This window comes from Copadichromis virginalis, linkage group LG3 (assembly GCF_057382275.1).
Source record: "Copadichromis virginalis isolate Kocher_CV1m ecotype Utaka linkage group LG3, C_Virginalis_male_GT1.1, whole genome shotgun sequence".
NCBI lineage: Eukaryota > Metazoa > Chordata > Actinopteri > Cichliformes > Cichlidae > Copadichromis > Copadichromis virginalis.
In genome coordinates, this window is record NC_140620.1 from 21,861,800 (window position 1) to 21,882,083 (window position 20,284).

Below are 20,284 nucleotides of genomic sequence, written 5' to 3' on the forward strand. Positions count from 1 at the left end.
ATTACCTCTGGTGTATTTAAGACCTCTGTTTTCTGTATGTCATTGTCAGGTCTTCTGTTGTTTCCACCGTAGTCTTAGTCAAAGTCATAGTCCTTGTCATAGTTTCACAGTGTTTCTTAGTTTGCTTAGTGTTTTATGTTTAACTCCTGAAATCATGCAAATAAAGGATCGCTTTTTGTTCAAACTGCACTCCTGTGTCAGCATCTGCATCTGGGTCCTGAAATAATTGCACACTGGTGAACCCCGGTGAACGACTTGACACAAAATGGACCCAGCAGATGCTGCTCAGCACTAGAAATGGTTTCTGTTCAACCTTTCCAGTTTGAACAAGAACAATCCGGGAGAGAGAATGAAAACAGTCAACCAGTACTTAGTTTAGATGAAGATGAAAACAATCCGTCACACCAGGATGCGAGAGTGAGGGAAAACTACTGGTGTCTATGTGGCTACTGCTTGCCAATGGCAGCGGCGACTGAGAGTGTTTGTTGTAAAGAACTCAGTTTTATGGCAGTAGCTATCCATGGTATTACATAATCGCAAGATAAAAACATTAATAGAATTCAAATTTTTATTATACAGTGAAATTATGATATCGTTATTTTTACAGATTCTCCATGCAACACCAGTGCACCAAAACTTTGAAGCCGTCGTGCCAAACTAGGTATCCCCGACAGAATTTGTTTCCCCTGCGTCGGGTGCAAACACTGGCCTTTCGAAATCATGGACTAACAGTATCCCACGTTCGTGATTTGTAGTTCATAAACACTTCTTACTAACTACTTCAGAAATTTTGGAGATGTTAGCTCTTTATACAGTAAAGTTACAGTGGGATACAAATAATATCAGGGTGATTCTACCACAATTTGCTCCCCCTGTCCAAAGACGTATTGCTCCTGAAATTTTGGAGGTTTTATCTCAGTACAGTTCTGTACAGTTACAGAAGGATACAAATAATGATCAGTCAAAATGTCATTGGTTTATTTAAATGATCCCATCCGATGTTTTACCAAGGTCCCAACGCAGGGTAAACAAATTCTGTCGGGGAGACATAATCTGGCACGCCACTGGCAAGCAGTAGCCGCATGGAGACCAGTAGTTTTCCCTCACTCTCGTGTCCTCGTGTGATGGATTGCTTTCATCTTCATCTAAACTAAGTACTGGTTGACTATTTTCATTCTCTCTCTCGGATTGCTGTGGTTCAAACTGGAAAGGTTGAACAGAAGCTGCTGCTAACTGTGAACTCGATGCGGTGCGACCGTGTGACGTCACTACCCAGAGTGCATTGAGAAGTAAAGTTCTACAAGTGAGTCCTCTTGTTCTCACAAGTCTGAGCTCCTCACTGAACTTCAGCGTCATACCAACAAGTCCAGTCAAGAGCAGTCAGTGAGTCCTTATTAGGACTGGGTTTAGTGTGTGCGACTGCAGCCTGAGACTGTTGACTCCTGATAATGTGACAACACTCATCAGGAAATATTGAAGATTAACAAAAAACTGATGGAGTGATTAGAGGAACAAATGACTTTCAGTCAGGAGTAAATAAGCAATTTTTCAGTAAAAACGTGAGAAATGATGTTTTATTATGTTAAGGGTCAATTTGACCCATTCCAGTTTTTGTGTTGACCAAAGTACTGGTCCTCCTTTCTTTTTCTTCATGAAAGTTTATGACCTTTTCTCATCTGGGGTCATGAACTGGTGTGTAAAATATGGACACTTTGATGTGTCCCGGAATGTCTCTGCAATGTTTGTATACAAAGATGATGTTGTGGGTCAATTTGACACACACACTTTTATGTAAGTGAAAAGTTGTTTAGATCAAAAATAAACATTTCTCTTTGAAGTACTTTGTTTTGACTGCCACTGAATATACATTCAGACGCAGGTGTGTATGCAAGAAATTCCTGCCCTTTCTCGCCTATTCCTGTCACTGTTCTCATGTCATTTCAACAGACTAAAAATGAGCTCCAGAAGGTTGAAGGCTGAAGAAGCTTTATCATTGCTCTTCAGCTGGGATAGTGATGAAGAAGAAGATGTTTCAGAGACTGAGGATCTTTCAGAGGCCGAGGACAATGTTATTGATGGTCCAGACTGCCAGTTTTCAGACGAGGAGGATGATTCTGAGAGGGACTGTACCGCTATCTCCACATCAAATGAAAACCAAGGAATGCAGCAATCATCATCCACAGAGGAGACATGGACATCTAAAGATAGTAATATAAAATGGTCATTATCACCACACCGAAGTCAAGGTAGGCTGTCATCTTCTAATATCATCAAAATGACTCCTGGTCCTACAAGATTTGCCATCACACGAGTTGATGATATTCAATCAGCATTTCAACTCTTCACATCCCCTCCAATAGAAAGAATTATACTGGACATGACTAACTTGGAGGGGAGGCGTGTATTTCAAGAGAAATGGAAGCCACTGGATCAGACTGACTTGCATGCTTATATTGGAATATCTGATATTAGCTGGAGTATACAGGTCCAAGGGAGAAGCAACTGCAAGTCTATGGAATGAAGAGAATGGAAGGCCAATCTTTCAAGCAACAAATGTCATTTCTCAAGATATCTCATGTGATCAGATTTGACAACCGCGAAACCAGAGCTGGTTGATGTGTAAGAGACAAACTTGCTGCAATCACAGATGATAAATAAATGGGATAAATGGGTGGAAATTCTACCTTTGTTGTACAACCCTGGTTCCCACGTTACTGTTGATGAGCGCCTTGTCCCATTCAGGGGTCGCTGTCCTTTCCGACAGTATATGCCCAACAAGCCAGCCAAGTATTGCATCAAAATATGGGTAGCCTTGTGATGCAAAATCTAGCTATGCATGGAATATGAAAGTGTACACTGGAAAGCTACCTGGAGGAGCATCTGAGAAGAATCAGGGGATGTGTGTGGTGCTGCAGATGAGTGAAGGGCTGCAAGGGGATAACATCACCTGTGACAATTTCTTTACATCCTACTGGCTTGGAGAGGAACTTCTGAAGAGAAAGCTGACTATGTTGGGAAAAATCAGAAGAAAAAAGCCAGAACTTCCCAGTGAAATTTTGAAGATGCAGGGAAGATCTCTGCATTACTCAATATTTCTTTTCACTGAGAAAGCAACAGTTGTTTCATACTGCCCAAAGATAAATAACAATGTTCTTGTCATGAGCACAATGCACACAGATGCATGTCTGAGCACAAGAGAAGACAAAAAACCACAAATGATCCTAGACTACAACTCCACCAAAGGAGGAGTAGACAATCTTGACAAAGTCACAGCAACATACAGCTGCCAGTGCAAGACAGGTCTTTGGCCCTTGGAAATTTTCCACATTTTGGATGTGTCTGCTTACAATGCCTATGTCCTGTGGAGTGAAATCCACCAATATTGGAATGCGGGTAAATTGTTCTGACGTCGGCTTTTCCTGGAAGAACTGGGAAAAAGTCTTGTCACTCCCAAGATCCAGATGCGAGTCAGACCAGCTCGATCCCCAGCAGCATCAGCTGTCATTGAAAAGGTTAAGTGTGCACCATCCAACCAATCTGTAGTGGATCCAGTGGATACGGGTGTAAAGAAATGGAAAAGATGCCAGGTCTGTCCCTCACGAGAAGACATTAAAACAAGCACTTTTTGTAAGAAATGCAAGAAGTACATCTGCAAAAAGCACACAGTTACATTCTGTCCATCATGTGGACAAAATTGAAAATGTTGCATTTGCTAAAGCATATAGTTAGGACTGGATCAGGTGACCCTGAATCCTCCCTTAGTTATGTTGCAATAGGCGTAGGCTGCCGGGGGATTCCCATGATGCATTGAGTTTTTCCTTTCCAGTCCCTTTTCTCACTCACTATGTGTTAATAGACATTGCATTGGATCATACCTGTTATTAATCTCTGTCTCTCTTCCACAGCATGTCTTTATCCCGTCTTCCTTATCTCACCCCAACCTGTCGCAGCAGATGGCTGTCCCTCCCTGAGCCTGGTTCTGCCAGAGGTTTCTTCCTGTTAAAAGGGAGTTTTTCCTTCCTACTGTCACCGAAGTGTTTGCTCATAGGGGGTCATTTGATTGTTGGGTTTTTCTCTGTATGTATTGTTGTAGGGTCTACCTTACAATATAAAGCACCTTGAGGCGACTCTTGCTGTGATTTGATGCTATATAAATAAAATTGAGTTGAATTTGATTATTTTACAGCCCATACTTAAGACCAAAATAAAGATGAGAATATTACACAAAATATTTTCATTTAAAAAACAAGTAAAATATTCTTTTAAATTCAATTCAATTTTATTTATATAGCGCCAAATCACAACAGCAGTTGCCTCAAGGTGCTTTATATGGTACAGCAGATCGTACAATAATGAGAGCTGCTCCATCCAAAGTGGGATGGATGCCGTCTCTCCTAACAAGACCAGGTTTCCTCCAGAAGGTTTGCCAATTATCTTTGAAGCCCACACTGTTTTTTGGATACCACTCAGACAGCCAGCAATTTAAGGAGAACATGCGGCTAAACATGTCACTCCTGGTCTGCTTGGGGTGGGGACCAGAGAAAACTACAGAGTCCGACATTGTTTTGGCAAAGTTACACACGGATTCAATATTGATTTTAGTGACCTCTGATTGGTGTAACCGGGTGTCATTACTGCGACGTGAATTATGATTTTACTGAATCTACGTTTACCCTTAGCCAGCAGTTTTAAATTTCCCTCAATGTCGCCTGCTCTGGCCCCTGGAAGACAATTGACTATGGTTGCCGGTGTCTCTAGCTTCACATGTCTGAGAACAGAATCACCAATTACCAGAGTGTCACAGAGTGGTTGGGTGTATCGCAGAGTGGGGAAAAACGGTTAGACACATGAACAGGTTGGTGGTGTACCTGGGGCTTCTGTTTAGGACTATGCTTCCTCCTCATCATCAGCCAGCCGCCCTCTTTCCTCAGCTGCTTGGGCTACACTATCTTCGGCTGCACCAGCTACAGGGGCCTGGCTAGCTACGGATAAATCAAGGGTGCGAAGCCGAGTCTTTAATTCAGTAATCCTGGCCTCCAGAGCTGCAAATATGCTACATGTGTTACAGGTATCATTACTGCTAAAGGAGGCCAAGGAGTAGCTAAACATCTGACACAATGAGCAGGAAAGTGCAGGAGGGACAGGTGAAGAGAAATCTGCAACCTTCCCTGTGGTCAACAACAGACACACATTTTGCCCTTATCGTGGACTAAACCAATCAGAGATAGTCAGGGGCGGGACCTCTCTGATTGGCCGTAGTCCAGTTGAAAGTGCAGGTGGAAGTGGGAGGTGAGTAGGTTGAATAAAGCGATATCAATTCATTAAATCCTGAATCAACTTTTAAATATAACTGTGTTTTGCCAGATTAAAGCTCACAAAACCATTTCAACAACAACCAAACAGCAAATGAGAGCAGGTACATGGATTCCACACAAAGACGTAAACACAGAACGGACCCGACGCATCAGATTCAACTTTGTCTTTCTCGACTTTCTCACCCGACGGCCCGTAGACGGACACGCTGTCGGAGCTTAGCGGTTCTGATGCGTCCGGTCTGCGCTGTGATTACGTCTTTTTGCGCTGATTCTGGGCTGCAGGTTTTGTCTCTCCAACCAAAATTCACTGAGCCAGCAGCAAAACAAGCAGCAAACTGCGCTTCACATTTGATCAATGTCGTCATGAATTTTGCTGTTTTGCTTCCACGACTATTAAAATCACACTTCATGCACAGCTAGCTCTCTCTCTATCTGTCTCTGTACTTCAAGAACAGCTTCCCGTCTCCAATCTCTGTTTTCTGTATTATTCATTCGCTTATTACCCACCAGTCTACCGTTGTTTACAGCGCTGTGGCTGCTGTCTTTTTCTTTTCTTTTTTTCACTTAAATGACTTCGGACAAGAAAGCCTATTTTTTCTGTTGTTCAATACTGAAGAAATTTAAACTTTATATGCAGAACATTGTAGAATATTTTTAAGGTTATCTGCTATAAAAAGCCAGACCAGGAAAATCTCCTTCATGTTTTTCTGTGTTTTATTCTCAGTTACTTTCACACAAAGGCATCTGCTGTGATGTTCACAATTCTGATGAAGTCAGTACTGATAAATGATCAGAATTATAATATTTCTGACTGTCTGAGGCTAAGTTGAATCGAATCGGGACTTTGAAAACCGGAATCGAATGGATTATAGAAATCAGTGATGATACCCAGCCCTTGTGAGCAGCCTAGGCACGACAGAAGTGGATGTAGCTGTAATAGGAAAAGAACTATTGCTAACTTTTCTGTTAAGTTAAGGCCTGATCCTTCTGAAATTCATAGCCAGAGGGCTGACACGGTGTCATCAATCTTTGAATGCTGAAAAAGCACAGTGTATCCAGAAAAACACATTATATTATATAAATTATTATAAAATTTGTGTGCGCCTAACTTTTGTGCCGGTACGCCTAACTCTTTAAAGTTGGGCATACCGGTACGCCCATGGTAAAAGGTTAGTCTAGAGCCCTGTACTATGAAAAAAGTTTTGAACTGTTTATGAAAACAGTTTTTAATTAAATTGCTAAGCAGATAAGCTACTCAAAAACACCACTGTGTTTGAGCAGGAACAGGACGTGATAGCAAACACCAAGTGACAGTGCCACCAAGAGTCAGGAGTTGCATTTAGTCAGTAATTAGGTTTCAGTTTCCAAACTGGTTAAGATGAAGTTCCTTTTTTTCCTTTAAATGTTGCGCCGACTCAATCAGTGAATTATGAAAGAAAAAGCCTTAAACATTTCTAAACTGTCATTTCAGTTAAACTATTGTGTGAATAATATATTTGATAGTTTTCACCCAGGTGTTAGAGCTCGCCATAACACAGAAAGTGTCCTCATCAAGGTCATCATGACTAACAGCTGATATGACTGCTCAGTTCTGTGTGTTTAGATTTTTTTAAAAGTATTTAAGAATGCAGCCAGAATGCTCCTACACTGTCTACAGACCTTTTATTAGGATTCATGATCTTGTTTTCATCTCTTCGATTCATCAAACAAACAAAACTTTCTCTGTGGCCATACTGAATGCTTACTTCTCTGGCAGCCAATGCGTCTTTTATTTTTGATTTACATAATTCCTTCACAGTTAGATGACACACAGTTATATGTCCCTCTGCTATAAAAAGAATCCTGTGCTGCTTAAACAGGGGAGGCATGACCAAACAATGATCACAAATTTCCAACCATCCTCCCCTGACTCTCAGTTCTGCAGCACAATATACATATGAACAGCATTAACAGAGAACAATATATAAAATGTACAAATATACAAACTGGTGTAAAAAAAAAAAAAAAGAAGAAGAAAAAGTAAATATGTAATAAACAGTGTTATGGATATCAGATGACCAGGAAGTCCCTTGATTAAGTTCCTCTTCAGATACTAACATCTTAGCAATCACTGTTTCATGAGAGTACATATAGAAAACAACACAAAACAATAGAGCATGTGATCATCTCATTAATTAATAAAATATTAATAAAATATAAAAATAAAAATGCTCTTCATTAATAACGTCAGCTGTTTCTGGTTTACTGTCATGTTCAGCACATAAATATGTGATGCAATACTTCGATTGTGTAAGGAAAAGGGGAAATATTTCAATAAAGCAGACGTGCTTCAAGAGAGCAGAGAAGAAAATCAACTTTTAGTGCTTTAAGTTACAAAAGCAGGTCAAACCTTTCAAAACAACCTGTTTCTAACATTTCATGAAAACATGAATTCAAAAACAGCTCTGCTGATTCCAGAATTATACTCACACACTAACAGATGGAAGAAGGTTTAACTCTCGTTGGTCCAGCTGTGAGTCTGTTAGCGTGAACTACAGAAGGGAAGATTTATGCTGTTTGTGCTCGAACTACGTTGCACACAGCTGATGTTAACCATGAAAATATTACAGACTGAAAAACATTACCTTCACATGCAGCTTCACACGGAGACGATCATCTGACACCGATTTCAGGAAAGAGAAGTGAAACACTCCCAGACATGTTTTTGAGAAAGTTCAGAATCAGCTAATCGGGAACTGGTCGATTAGGAGAGTATTTTCTATTTTATCTTTAGAAATATCTATAAAATGTTAGAGGCATTTGATGTAGTTTGACTTGCTTTCGCTGCACTGTTGTTCTCAAATCTTAAATGAGTTCACTTTGTTGAATATCAGGAAAACTCAAGCAGTTTTTTAAGCCAGTGAAAATACACTGATGGTCACACTGACATTTAAATTGTTCGCTATGTAACATGGAGAAAATATTCCACTTTAAAAGTTGCATATAGATAAAACACAAGGCGCAGTGAGTTTCCCTTTCCAGACAAACCAAGTGTAAATGTTGTCACGGCGGGGTGCGCAAGTGTGTTCGTTTATATGACCCAGAAGCAGACGCAGAGGGCTTGCAGGTGTTAACAAAAGGTGAACCTTTATTTGGCTGTAAGCAATAGCAAAAATGAACCTAAGAAAACGAAGAAGACTGAAAACACTCAGACTGAGTAAAAGACTACGACACTTAGTGAAAACACCACGAAGAAACTGTGAACACAGAGTAAACTGTGAAACACAATGACTGTAACAATGATGATGATAACCTGACACTAACTGAACGGAAACACACAGACTAAATACACATAAGGAGTGATCAAGGGAAGTGCAATCACATGGGAAAACACCTGACAACAATGAACATAATGACAGGATAGGGAAAATGAAACTAAATATGATGAACCAAAAAACACCGGACTCTTTCAAAATAAAACAGGAAACATGGAGATGTAGACATGACACAAACTTGACAATGAGAACACACAGACCTAAAACATGACAGATAAGACACACGTAACAACCAGGGGAACTTTGACACAGGCGTGATCACACAAGGTGAACCTGATAAACCATGAATTAAAACTGTAAACTAGGCATGACCAAATTTATCTAGATTGAAGAAAAAACTAGAATATAGATGAAATAACAGGATAACGTGAACTCAGAAATACTGGGTCCCATGACCCAGGACCATGACAAATGTCTGTGTTGGTGCTGAAACGAGAAGTGAGGCCATAATCAGTTTTTCTGTTCCTCTTTCTATCACGACCACAACAGGAAGAAGACTGACTTCTTCAGGTTCAGATTTCATACAGTATGCAGTAAATTGTGTGTCATATACTTGTGCAGTGTGTAGTTTACATTTGTGTGAATCATTTAACTCCTCTCCCCCTGAAAGTGAAGTGATTTTTGAGTCCCTGACGATAGAAAAGTTCTTCATATTTTCTGCCCTATAGCAAACACAAAGAAACATAGAGCACAGAGACTCAGACTGCAAATAAATAAAGGGTTTTACACCATGTTTACCATCCATAGAATGTCAGTGTTAAAGGATTCTGACCAGGTGTCGTAATGATGCAGGACTTCATGTTATCCAGATGAATTCAGGATTAATCTGGCTTTTCTACGCTGTGAAGTTTTGATCACTTCTTAACTGGGATATTGCCAAAGTAACTTTTCCTGCAGTTCCTTCCTACTCACTCAAATGTGAAATCCTATTTATCCATATTATATATTCTGTATTTATATATGTGTATATGTGTATATATGGTGTATTTATGCTTATATCCTTACCCTCATTCCCCTTATTGTATCTGTAACATGCAACTTCTGTCGGTGCTGTGCTACTGGAAACTGAATTTCCCAGAGGAACCCACTCAAGGGATTAATAAACTTTCATCTAATCTAATCTAATCTAATCTAATCTAATCTAATCTAATCTAATCTAATCTAGATCAATCAGTTCTCCTAAAAAAGTCAGATATCAGCAACATCTATAATTGACTGAGACAGGACTCTCTTCCAAACACTCTAAACCCAGGCACAATGTTCATTTCAAATTCCTTTAATTTTAAATATGTTTATATTGTCTATCCTGTAAAATAGTCAGATGTTTATTCATATTAATGTACAGAATTCACCTGCTTGCTGCCACTACTGCACATTCACCCAATGTACATACTATATATATATATATATATAATGTTCTTCCTCTACAGCCCCCCCCCCCCCCCCCCCCATTTTTGCACATGTCGAGGAGTGTGTCAGGTTACATTTCACTGTGTGTTATACTTGTATAACTATGCATGTGACAAATAAAGTACCTTGAACCTTGAACCTTGAACAACAATGAGATGACTACGATCCAGATGGCTGTGCTTAATATCAGATCGCTGGCGAACAAGTCCTTCGTCCTGGTGTATCATCCACCGAAATTCAATAAGGATCTGTGAGTTCGCTGACTGTCTAGGAAACCTCTTTGTAAGTTGTGACTGTATTCTCATCACTGGTGATTTTAATATCCATGTTTGTTGTGAGTTGGACCCGCTGGTCAAGGACTTTCTTGCCTTTATAGACTCTTTTAACCTTACTCAGTGGGTCAGCAAACCAACTCATATTTAGGGCCACACACTTGACTTGGTACTGTCCTACGGCCTGGACATTTGCATCACGGACATTTACAACCCTGGGATTTCTGACCATTTCCCAGTTTCGTTCAATGTCAAAACGTGTAATATGGAGCTGAAATGTGCGGGTCCTGTGTAGGGCTGCCACAAACGATTATTTTGATAATCGACTAGTCACCGATTATTTTTGTGATTAGTCGACTAATCAGATCATGCATCCATTGAATGTAAAACGTACAGGTTATTGCACCAGCAGCATCTGCTCTTATATAACTATCATTAGCTTACAGCTTGAAGTGTTTAAGGTATGTGCTAACTAAAAATAAGGACAAGATGATAGTTTATTAAAGTTTAATGAAATCTGCAGATTGTTTCGGTGGAGTTTAATAAACTCAGTCTCATCTGCTCCTTGCTATCTAAAATATAACAGGACACCGGAGTATATTCTCGAGTATCTCACACTTCTGATAATCAGTTGTCTGCTTGACGTTTATTCAGCTGTGTAAAAACTATAAATTTATTTCTCAGCCAAACCGATTTACTCAGGAACAAATAAAATACTAAAAAAAAGCAAAATAATAACATTTTTATCTACGTGACTTATATTACATGTTTAACCTGAGTAGCGAAAAAAAGTGGTGGCTTTGAAAACGATTTGCCGGGAGACCGGTGTTCTCACCGGCTCTAATGAGCCTTGAACCCGGCTAACTATCGAGCTGGTGGGTAACAGACATCTCCGAAAACTTCGGAGCGCTTTTGAGAATATGTGGTGTCTTGATAAACTGAGCAGATATTTGAGGTTTACACAGCTACATTCTCGCCTGAAAATATGTTAAACGTTTATTTTGTGACCCAAAAAGAATAATAAGAGTATAATATTAAAACTAACTAGCTGCCGCCATTGTTGACAACTGAGCTGGGCCATGCTATGAATTCTGGGACACAGCTTCTTCTTTTTCAGGGTTTAACGGCAGCTGGCATCCTTGTACATGCAGTGCTGCCATCTTCTGTTTCAGTCCGTTATTACACTCTTAAACACTACTACTTATTCCTGTGTCTTGGGATCTTACAAAGCTTCAAACGACGTGTCGACTATTAAATTAGTCGTCGACGATTTTAATAGTCGACATAATCGTGACTAGTCGACTAATCGTGGCAGCCCTAGTCCTGTGCAAAATGTGCGTATGATCAATTCGGAGACTATTGCCCAGTTCTCTATGGCCCTGACCAACTCTGCCTTCTACGATGCTAACTGTAATACAGCTACACCGGTTAACGAACTCGTTAACTCTTTTATCGCCACTTGTACTTTTATCTTAGACACTGTGGCCCCCTTAAAGACTAAACGCCTTGAACCGTCCCGTCAACCATGGCTGAATGACTGCACCCGTACTCTCAGACGTGAATGTCGCCAAGCTGAGAGGAGATGGAAGAAAGACAAACTTCAGATCTCCTTGGACATTCTTCATAATTGCCTGAAGAAATACCAGAAGGCTGTTAAAACCGCAAAAGCCTCTTTTCTATCGGAGATCATTGCGACTAATAGTCATAAGCCACAGGTTCTATTTAGGATTTTTAACTCGTTGATAAGTCCACTCTCCATCATTCAGACTGAGACCTCTCAAGCCCTATGTGAAAAATTCCTTAACTATTTTTTAGAGGTTAGAGGCTAAGAGGTTTTTAAAGAATGATTGTGGATATATTGTACCGTTGGCACTGTACATTATTCACGCCTGGCTCAAATCTGCCGTTTTTGTTCAGAACTGTCCAACATCTTAAATTAAGTCTGTAGATATGAGCCCATCATATCTTACATCATGGACACACATTTGCATTAAACACACACAATGTATTTTATTTTCTAATTTCAATAGACAGTAGCTTGCACATGGAAAACTCAATGCTCTGTGAAATGCAACATTACTTCTGTTTTGCATCTGAATTATCTCTACATGTTTGTAGACAGGAAACTCTATTGTGTTCAAAATGTGGATTACACAACGTTTTACCTGCTTCCACCTTCCACTATGCTTTAGTCTCCAGATATGTATTATCCCTCTTACTTTATATACAGATACCAAAAAGTTGTCTACATTGTATTGATTTGTCTTTTATAGTGCAAAATCTCTGTCCCACATATTACACGCCCAAAAAATCAAATTCTGTTTAAAAAAAAGAACATAACACCGCATCTCTTATTTGTTTGTCTCATGTCACTTGTCCGCTTCTGCTGAATCTTGTACATGCAGTCTCAAAAAACAAACATTAGCAACACACATTGATTATCCTGGTGGGCAGGCGTCGGCCAACCACATTCCAGAGGTGCCATAAAAACACCATAAAATCAACCATCCATTGCTGTGGAAAATATGTTATTCATATCATCAAAGTAACCGTCACATTTTCCCAAAAACACAATGTAACAGCATCACCACTCATAACCGGTAAACACAGTTTTCCTCACACATAAACCCAGAAATCCTGTAGTAGGAAAAAACATCAACCAGCTGTCCTGGTATAAATCGCATCATCAATTCAAATGAAGAACTGGCATGCTGTAAGAAAAGAAAATGCAAATATTAGCGCTTGCGCAGGCGTATGCATACTTTGTCACAGCTCCCTCTGTGAGCAACACAAGCCTATGAATAACACACCTGATAAATGCACAGACACAGAAAATGGCATTTAAAAGGTTAAATCATCATGCAACCTCGAGTGTTGCTGTCATCTTTCTGCTCCTGTAAAAGGAAACACATGGGTTCATCTGCACCTTTGTCAGGTGGGGGTTAACTTCACACAATCATGTTCAGTCAGTCAGTTATTTTAAAATTCTTACTCATTCAGTCAGTGGTTCCTTCTTTTGCTAATTGTGGAAATTATCATCGCATTCGTTTCCACGCTCAGCAAAACGACGTTATTTCAAAAAGAAAAATAATTTAGACTGGATTTCCTCGTTGAATCCTTTTTGGGGGGGACTCTCATTTCCTAATTGTCCCAAATAAGTGGCTTTCTCCTGAACCCATTTTAAATGTGGAGAAACTCACTTGCAACAATTTTCTTGACGATGTGTAACGCTTTTAATTCCCGACTTGCAGATCTGCTCAAAGAAAAGAAATTCACAAGCAAAATCAGTGCTTGTTCAAAAATGAAAAATAAAAAATAACAGAGATTATCAAACCAAACTCTCAGTGCACTGTGAAAGTATCAAAATAAAAAGGCCTTGTTAAGTCATGACACAAACTCCTCATCATCTTCACAACAGGAGAAGAATCATTAGCTAGATTCACTCCAAACCAACCATCAGCTGCACAACACACAACATAAGCCTAATATGTCTTATTAGCTATGAGTTTAATCACCCGGTCTGTGCTCTTCACTCATTTAGGCCACACACCCATTTTATTCAGTTTTCCTTTTCCCTTCATCATAAAACATGTGACATGCTGTCATGCACTTCACAAAAGAAGTTTGTTCTGACGTATTCAGAGTTGTGTATCTAAATACAGGATTCACTCGCACATCAAAACAGGAAACTCAGTGTTTTAGAGTCTCCACTCAACACACAACAAACTCCAACACATCTCATTCACTCGTGCTAGAATTCAGTCACCTTTCATTAATCTAAAACTGATCAACTAATTTGCATATCAGCTATTAACCCGCTAAGTTGACAGGACGACAGAAATGCATGTTCAAAATAGTATCACAAAAGACAATTTCCCTCATACAGTAAATTACTTGTGCTGCATCAATCAAGCAGGAAGCTATATTAACAACTAAATTTATTGTCTGATCACTGGTTGGTCAAACCAGGATCTTTTTTCCCACAAAAGTTAAACTGTTGTCCTGTAACCTAGAGAGTCAATTTTTTTTATTGGATAAATTCAGTATTTGATAACAAGTGTCTGCTAAATTGACACTATTTTAACACTGATGAAAGATAACAAGCATGTCTGTGGAGCTGCATCTCCAACAGAGCATGTTCTGTGCTATGAGTTCCACTGGTCTTTGCATCACACGAGGTGACTTGGACAAGATGATAAACAGACTCACGCTTAAAATGTCTAATCTTCATGAGTTATTTTGTGTTTGTATTAGTAGGGTTAAGGCATGTTCTGTGTGATTTTGTATATGTTTGTATATGTTTCAGACTCCTTCACAATTTTCCAACTTAAGCAGTCAGTTTTCTTTTTCCCCAGGTTTGCTAACCCAAATTTTGATTTCCCACATTTAATAACAAAATTTGTGTTCTCACCACTCTCACTATTGTCCTCTGCCACTTCAATAGTCCAATAGCAGGCAGTTTCTCCTTCAGCTTTGTCCTGTCCCTCCTCTGATGCGGTTGACTTTGTGCTAGTGTCTGAAGTGCTGCCGCTGCCTTCTTGGGCGACTTCTTAGCAGCCGCTGCTGGTTTCTTGGCTTTGGCCGCGGCGGGCTTCTTGGCTTTGCTCTCAGTAGCCTTGTTCATCTTGAAGGATCCGGAGGCCCCGGTGCCCTTGGTCTGCACCAGAGTGCCCTTCGCCACCAGGCTCTTGATGGCGGTCTTGACACGGGCCTTGTTCTTGTCCACATCATAGCCTCCGGCAGCCAGAGCCTTCTTGAGAGCGGCCACGGACAGGCCGTTGCGCTCCTTGGAAGCGGCCACGGCTTTCACAATCAGCTCGCCCACGCTGAGGCCAACCTTCTTGGGCTTGGAAGTCATCGTCTTCTTCTTCTTGGCCTGAAACCTCTGCACAGGGCGCAGGGCGTGTTTATGATGGAGCCTTTCCCACCACAGCACTGGCACGTTGAACGCATCATGAAGGGTCCATTTCTTTCATGTCGCTAGCCAGCATGCTAGCTTGCTGGCTAAAGTGGCTTGCCCGAGTCACTCAGTCCTTTCTGAGCAGTTCAACATGCTGCCACCGCCATCTTGCTCGCCCCTCCGTGGAATTCATCCAATCAGACAGGAAGATGGGTTTGCTTTCTTCTGCTGCTGCTGTTTGTCCACATTGCTGCTGCTTTGCTGGGACTTTTTGTGCTCAGGACTTGCTGCTGTCTCTTTATCATGTTATTGCTTTGGAGCTGCATTCCTTATCTTCAGGGAGGAGTGAGCTCGCTTGTGAGGTTGAGAAACACATGGCACTGTAAATAAGTCAGCCAGAAACTTGGCCTGCATGTTTCTAATGATGTTAAACTATAACTTTCTTCCAACCGCTGCATGTGGAAAATTGATTCAGGTCTGCTTTTCACCTGAAAGTGACAAACTAAGACATTTCATTATTATCATCGCTGCTTAATCAACACACATCTCTCTCTCTCTCTGTGTGTGTGTTTGTGTGAACAATCCTTTCTTAAAAGCAGAAAATGACATTGTAGTTGTTTTTCGGCTGATCAACACGAAACCTTTTTCCCATGATTATTTTTCTTCGTCTACAATGTAATTTTTGTCTCTTTTTCACTCTTTTTTTTTTTTTCGTTACAATAGCTGGTGACCTGCAGAATCACCGCTCTCACTCACAATCAAAGGCAATTACTTTTGCACAGTGCACAAAAACACTGTGATGTCAGACACATTCACACTCACTTTGTCATCTGCATAAATAAATCATATGGCTGGAGATATGTGCCATGGTGATCCATAGGCATGATCACACATTTATTTAATTATTTTCAACCCAACAAAACAAATAAACAAAAACATGATGCTGATGTTATGAACACTCTACACACAAGTCAAGATGCAGGAAAACTGCTCACGGAAACGCTGCACACTCCCTGTTTCCCTCTCTTTGAGTAGTTCCCAGACAGCTCTTGATCTGATAATGTGTAGCTTGCTCATCAGCTCAGAAAAAAACTGCAACGCAACATCACACAGTAGTTGCATGCTCTGCCTACAGCGGCAAAGTCTTACACTTTCATATTCAACACAGCTCCTCCATCATGTACTTTTAGATGTTTCATACAGGGTTCAGCATATTAGTTGTTTTCACAGGTGTGCTCCATATCTCAACAATGGCTCATAACAAGACGACAGTCTTTCACACAGGTCAAGTGCCTCTATGCACTTCATTAGTTTAAATATTTACCTATATCACTTCACCTCACATGTCATTGTACTGAATTTAAGCAACCACAAGCTTAATGTAGATTACTTTTAACAACTATCCACCTCAATTAAATCTATGGTCTGGCACACAGGCTGCTGTCGATCAGGGCAAGCTAAAGAATAAACATTGTGTCAGCAAGGGGTGGGGGGAAAGCCATTCACCAGAGCATATCTTAAGTGCTGTTGATGTGGGCTGGCCTTCTCCACAGCTCTCCAAGGCTGGTGTGTTTTCTGAAAACTTCTAACATTTGAATCTCTTCCATTTATAAGCCTGCGATTAACCGCACGGCTCAGGTCCGCGTGACCGCGCTCGCGTGAACCCGCGCAGCTGTGGAGCCGTCGCTCTCTCTCTTTTTTACATAAATACTTTGTGCTGCCAGGAGCAAAGTCCAGCACAAACGTCTGTCTCCCTCCGACTCACTCTTGGTTGCTTAGAAACCCATGATAACAACAACAGTCGGTGTCACAGACCACATGTTCTGCTCCGCACACACTCACACAACAACAACAACAAAAACGACGATGACAACAATGACAACAACACAAAATAGGCCTATTGTCCAGCACAATCTGGACCCCGCGGAACTTCTCAACACCCCACTGAGCGGTGGAGAACTCACTACAGTACCCCACACAGCGGTCTGTATTGTGTGTGTGTGTGTGTGTGTGTGTGTGTGTGTGTGTGTGTGTGTGTGTGTGTGTGTGTGTGAGATCCAGATGTGACCCTGTGAAGACTCCCCAAAGCTGGTGCCAGGAGTCTAGCGGTCCATCTGAACAAAAGGCTCTTATACTTAAACAGATATACGTGTGCTTGCTATACCATAAATCAATAAGAAAAGATACGACCTCTCCTAGGAGGTGTGATCTACGCCGGAACACTCTGTAGAGGGAGTGAACGCACTCCCCCTTCATGCTACACAGAGCTATTACAGACCTCCTAGGATGAGACATTCTTTCAATCTACAAATGATTATACACCTCTAAGCATATATGGTTAAATATTTCTAAGCATAAATGACAATCAACAATACAAATCTAACACATATAGCACCCAAACCTTATCAACAGCACTGCCGATATAGCGATGATGGTGTAAAAAGCCCTCTGTTTTGATTGGTCAACCCGCTCCCTGTTTCTACTCAATTCCTCTGGCCCTGGGAGGGCACAGAGAACTGAAATGCTGTAGAAAGACATGACAGTTAGGGTGAAGCCTATGATACAAAAGAACATAATCATTTCAGAGCTAACCAGATAATATACAATAAAATTAAGCAAGTATAGGATGCAAACGTTTCCAGTGCTGATGTTTCTGATCCTGATCCCATTTGCCTGTCTTATAAAATATTATCCAATGTGTTAAGACTACATCCTACATAGTCCTAATGTATAAGAACCCAGTTTATAGAACTAGACAGTTTAGAAAGTTTTAACCCAGAAGAATTGTTTTTTGCAAGATTAACGGTTTCTAAATATTAAATCTAAATAGTAAATGTACTGTAGAATAAAACTTGTGCACAACTCAATTAAAAAACTTAATTAAGAACTAAATAAATCATCTACCTAATCAAGTACCTCACCAAAATGTCTTCCCAGTCATCCTGTTTCAGTGTCTGCAAACAACCAGACGCCTGTTCACTGATGTCTGATCAAATATTAATCTCTAAGATAGGTGTGTGTTGCTTTTTGGTTCCTTTTTTGGCTGGTATTTGTTGGTTTTTTTTTGGCAAATCAGACAGTCAGATGTATTCTTTCATGCCTACGGATTCAAATTGCAGGGTCAGGAGAACCACTGTTTGAATAAAACATCAATCACCTCTACTGAGCATTTACAAAAACAAAGCATCATGAAAGTGAATAACAAACACACGGTGTAAACTATAATAAGAATGGTGAATGTATGAATAAAACATGCATATCAGGACTTGTATCAATAAAATAATTTCCCAAAATTATTGAATAAGTCTTACATCATCAGTCATTAACAATTTCCATCGTTGTGAATAATGCTGAATTTGTGTGGATCATTTGGTCAGTCGATTATTCTGAAAATGTGGAAGTATTCAAATGGCTCGTAAGTGAAAAGGTGTGGATGTAGTCACAGCCCAGTGCACATGTGCACATGGCTGTATTTTTCCATGCGACTAATGATTTGTACTACATTTCCACCATCCACCAAGATTTTCCACCAGAAATGGTGTTTTTAAACAAAATATGTAGGTAAAATAAGTCATAAAAAGTAAAAGCTATACTTTTAAATATACTACAAAATTTCTTCTTGAATTAAGTCATCTGTTTCACTACTCATTACAATAACTTTGCATTACTGCCTAACATGTCCGGAGATGCAGTGTTAGTAGTTTTTATGCAAAAATATATACAAATGTTTTGCACGTCACTGTTTGAAATTTTCATTATGACTTAGAGGTACTTTAAAAAAAAACATTCAAAGTCTTCATCAACGTGTCTTGTTTTTCTGCATGGTGAACAAACAACAAAGGTAACACCCAAGCAGATCAAACCTGGGGTCCGTTCTTCGTACCTCGCTTACTACATCCAAGATCAAATCATCGCGCTAACTTTGAGCTCGCTATTCCGGTTCGCCGAACACATCTGTTGTTGACGATTAGTACAGCTGGATGAAGTAATGTGAGATCACTGAGTGGCTTAACAGGGGCTACGCATCGATAGTAGAAACATTGATCGGCAACCCTCTGATTGGTCGGCGAAAATGTCGAAGGAGCGCGCTCAGTATTTTTCGGCAGCAGAGCAAGAACTCTTGATTGAGGGATTTCAGGAGTTTCAGAGTTTAATCAGAACGCAAGGGAACACTGCAAAGGCTGCAAAAGCAAGGAGAGAGGGCTGGCAGAAAGTTGCTGACAAATTAAACTCGTAAGTAATTTAATAATAACAATAATAATGGAGTGGATTTATATAGCGCTGTTCAAGGCACCCAAAGCGCTTTACAATACCACTATTCATTCACTCTCACATTCACACACTGGTGGAGGCAGCTACGGTTGTAGCCACAGCTGCCCTGGGACAGACTGACAGAAGCCAGGCTGCCATATTGCGCCATCGGCCCCTCTGGCCAACACCAGTAGGCGGTAGGGTAGATTTATCATATCACACTATATTATCCAATATTATATTACATTATATTGTATTATGTTATATTATATCCCCTTTCACATTAGAGCCACAACAGGACCCACTAGAACATGGGAACAAGTAAAAGTGAAATATAAGAATATTCTACAGACTGGTAATATTTATCACTTATATTGCTTTTAGTCTCTTGGAAAGAGACCCTGGAATAATCTGTTTGTTTGTTTATAACAGCAACCAAGAAAAGGGCAGAGCAAAAAAAGACAGGTGGTGGTCCTGCACCTCCTCGTCAACAAGTTGGTTAAGTGAATAATACCCTCACGGGAAAATCGATATCTCTCAATGAGCACACTGTCGCGCTGAGCTAAAGGATCCTGTCTGTCCCGCAATATACGCTGAATTCTGAGAACTCTCCTTATCAATCTTGCACCTTCGCAATGGGTGGCTCGCGTATACGGACAGGACATGGCTGCGACAGGCTTCCCAAATCCACCTTCGCTTTTATAGCCGTGGTCTCTCATCTTGATTACACAAAGTAATTTGCAATTACTACTCTGAAATATGAATTACATCTGTAATAATCACATACATGTAATAGGATGTTAATAGTACATTTCCCTTTTT

General features: G+C 40.3%; 1 protein-coding gene and 1 pseudogene across 1 annotated transcript in view; both read right to left on the reverse strand.

The window, feature by feature from the left end:
• Window positions 1-7,985, reverse strand: part of LOC146713428 (uncharacterized) — a 34,390-nt gene extending 26,405 nt beyond the window's left edge. The window contains exon 1 of the mRNA XM_085447593.1: window positions 7,940-7,985. The gene's annotated coding sequence lies outside the window, so the exon portion shown is untranslated. The remainder of the gene's footprint in view (window positions 1-7,939) is intronic.
• A 5,175-nt stretch (window positions 7,986-13,160) lies between these two features.
• On the reverse strand, window positions 13,161-15,267 carry LOC146713430 (histone H1 pseudogene; annotated as a pseudogene).
• Between the last annotated feature and the right edge of the window lie 5,017 nt (window positions 15,268-20,284).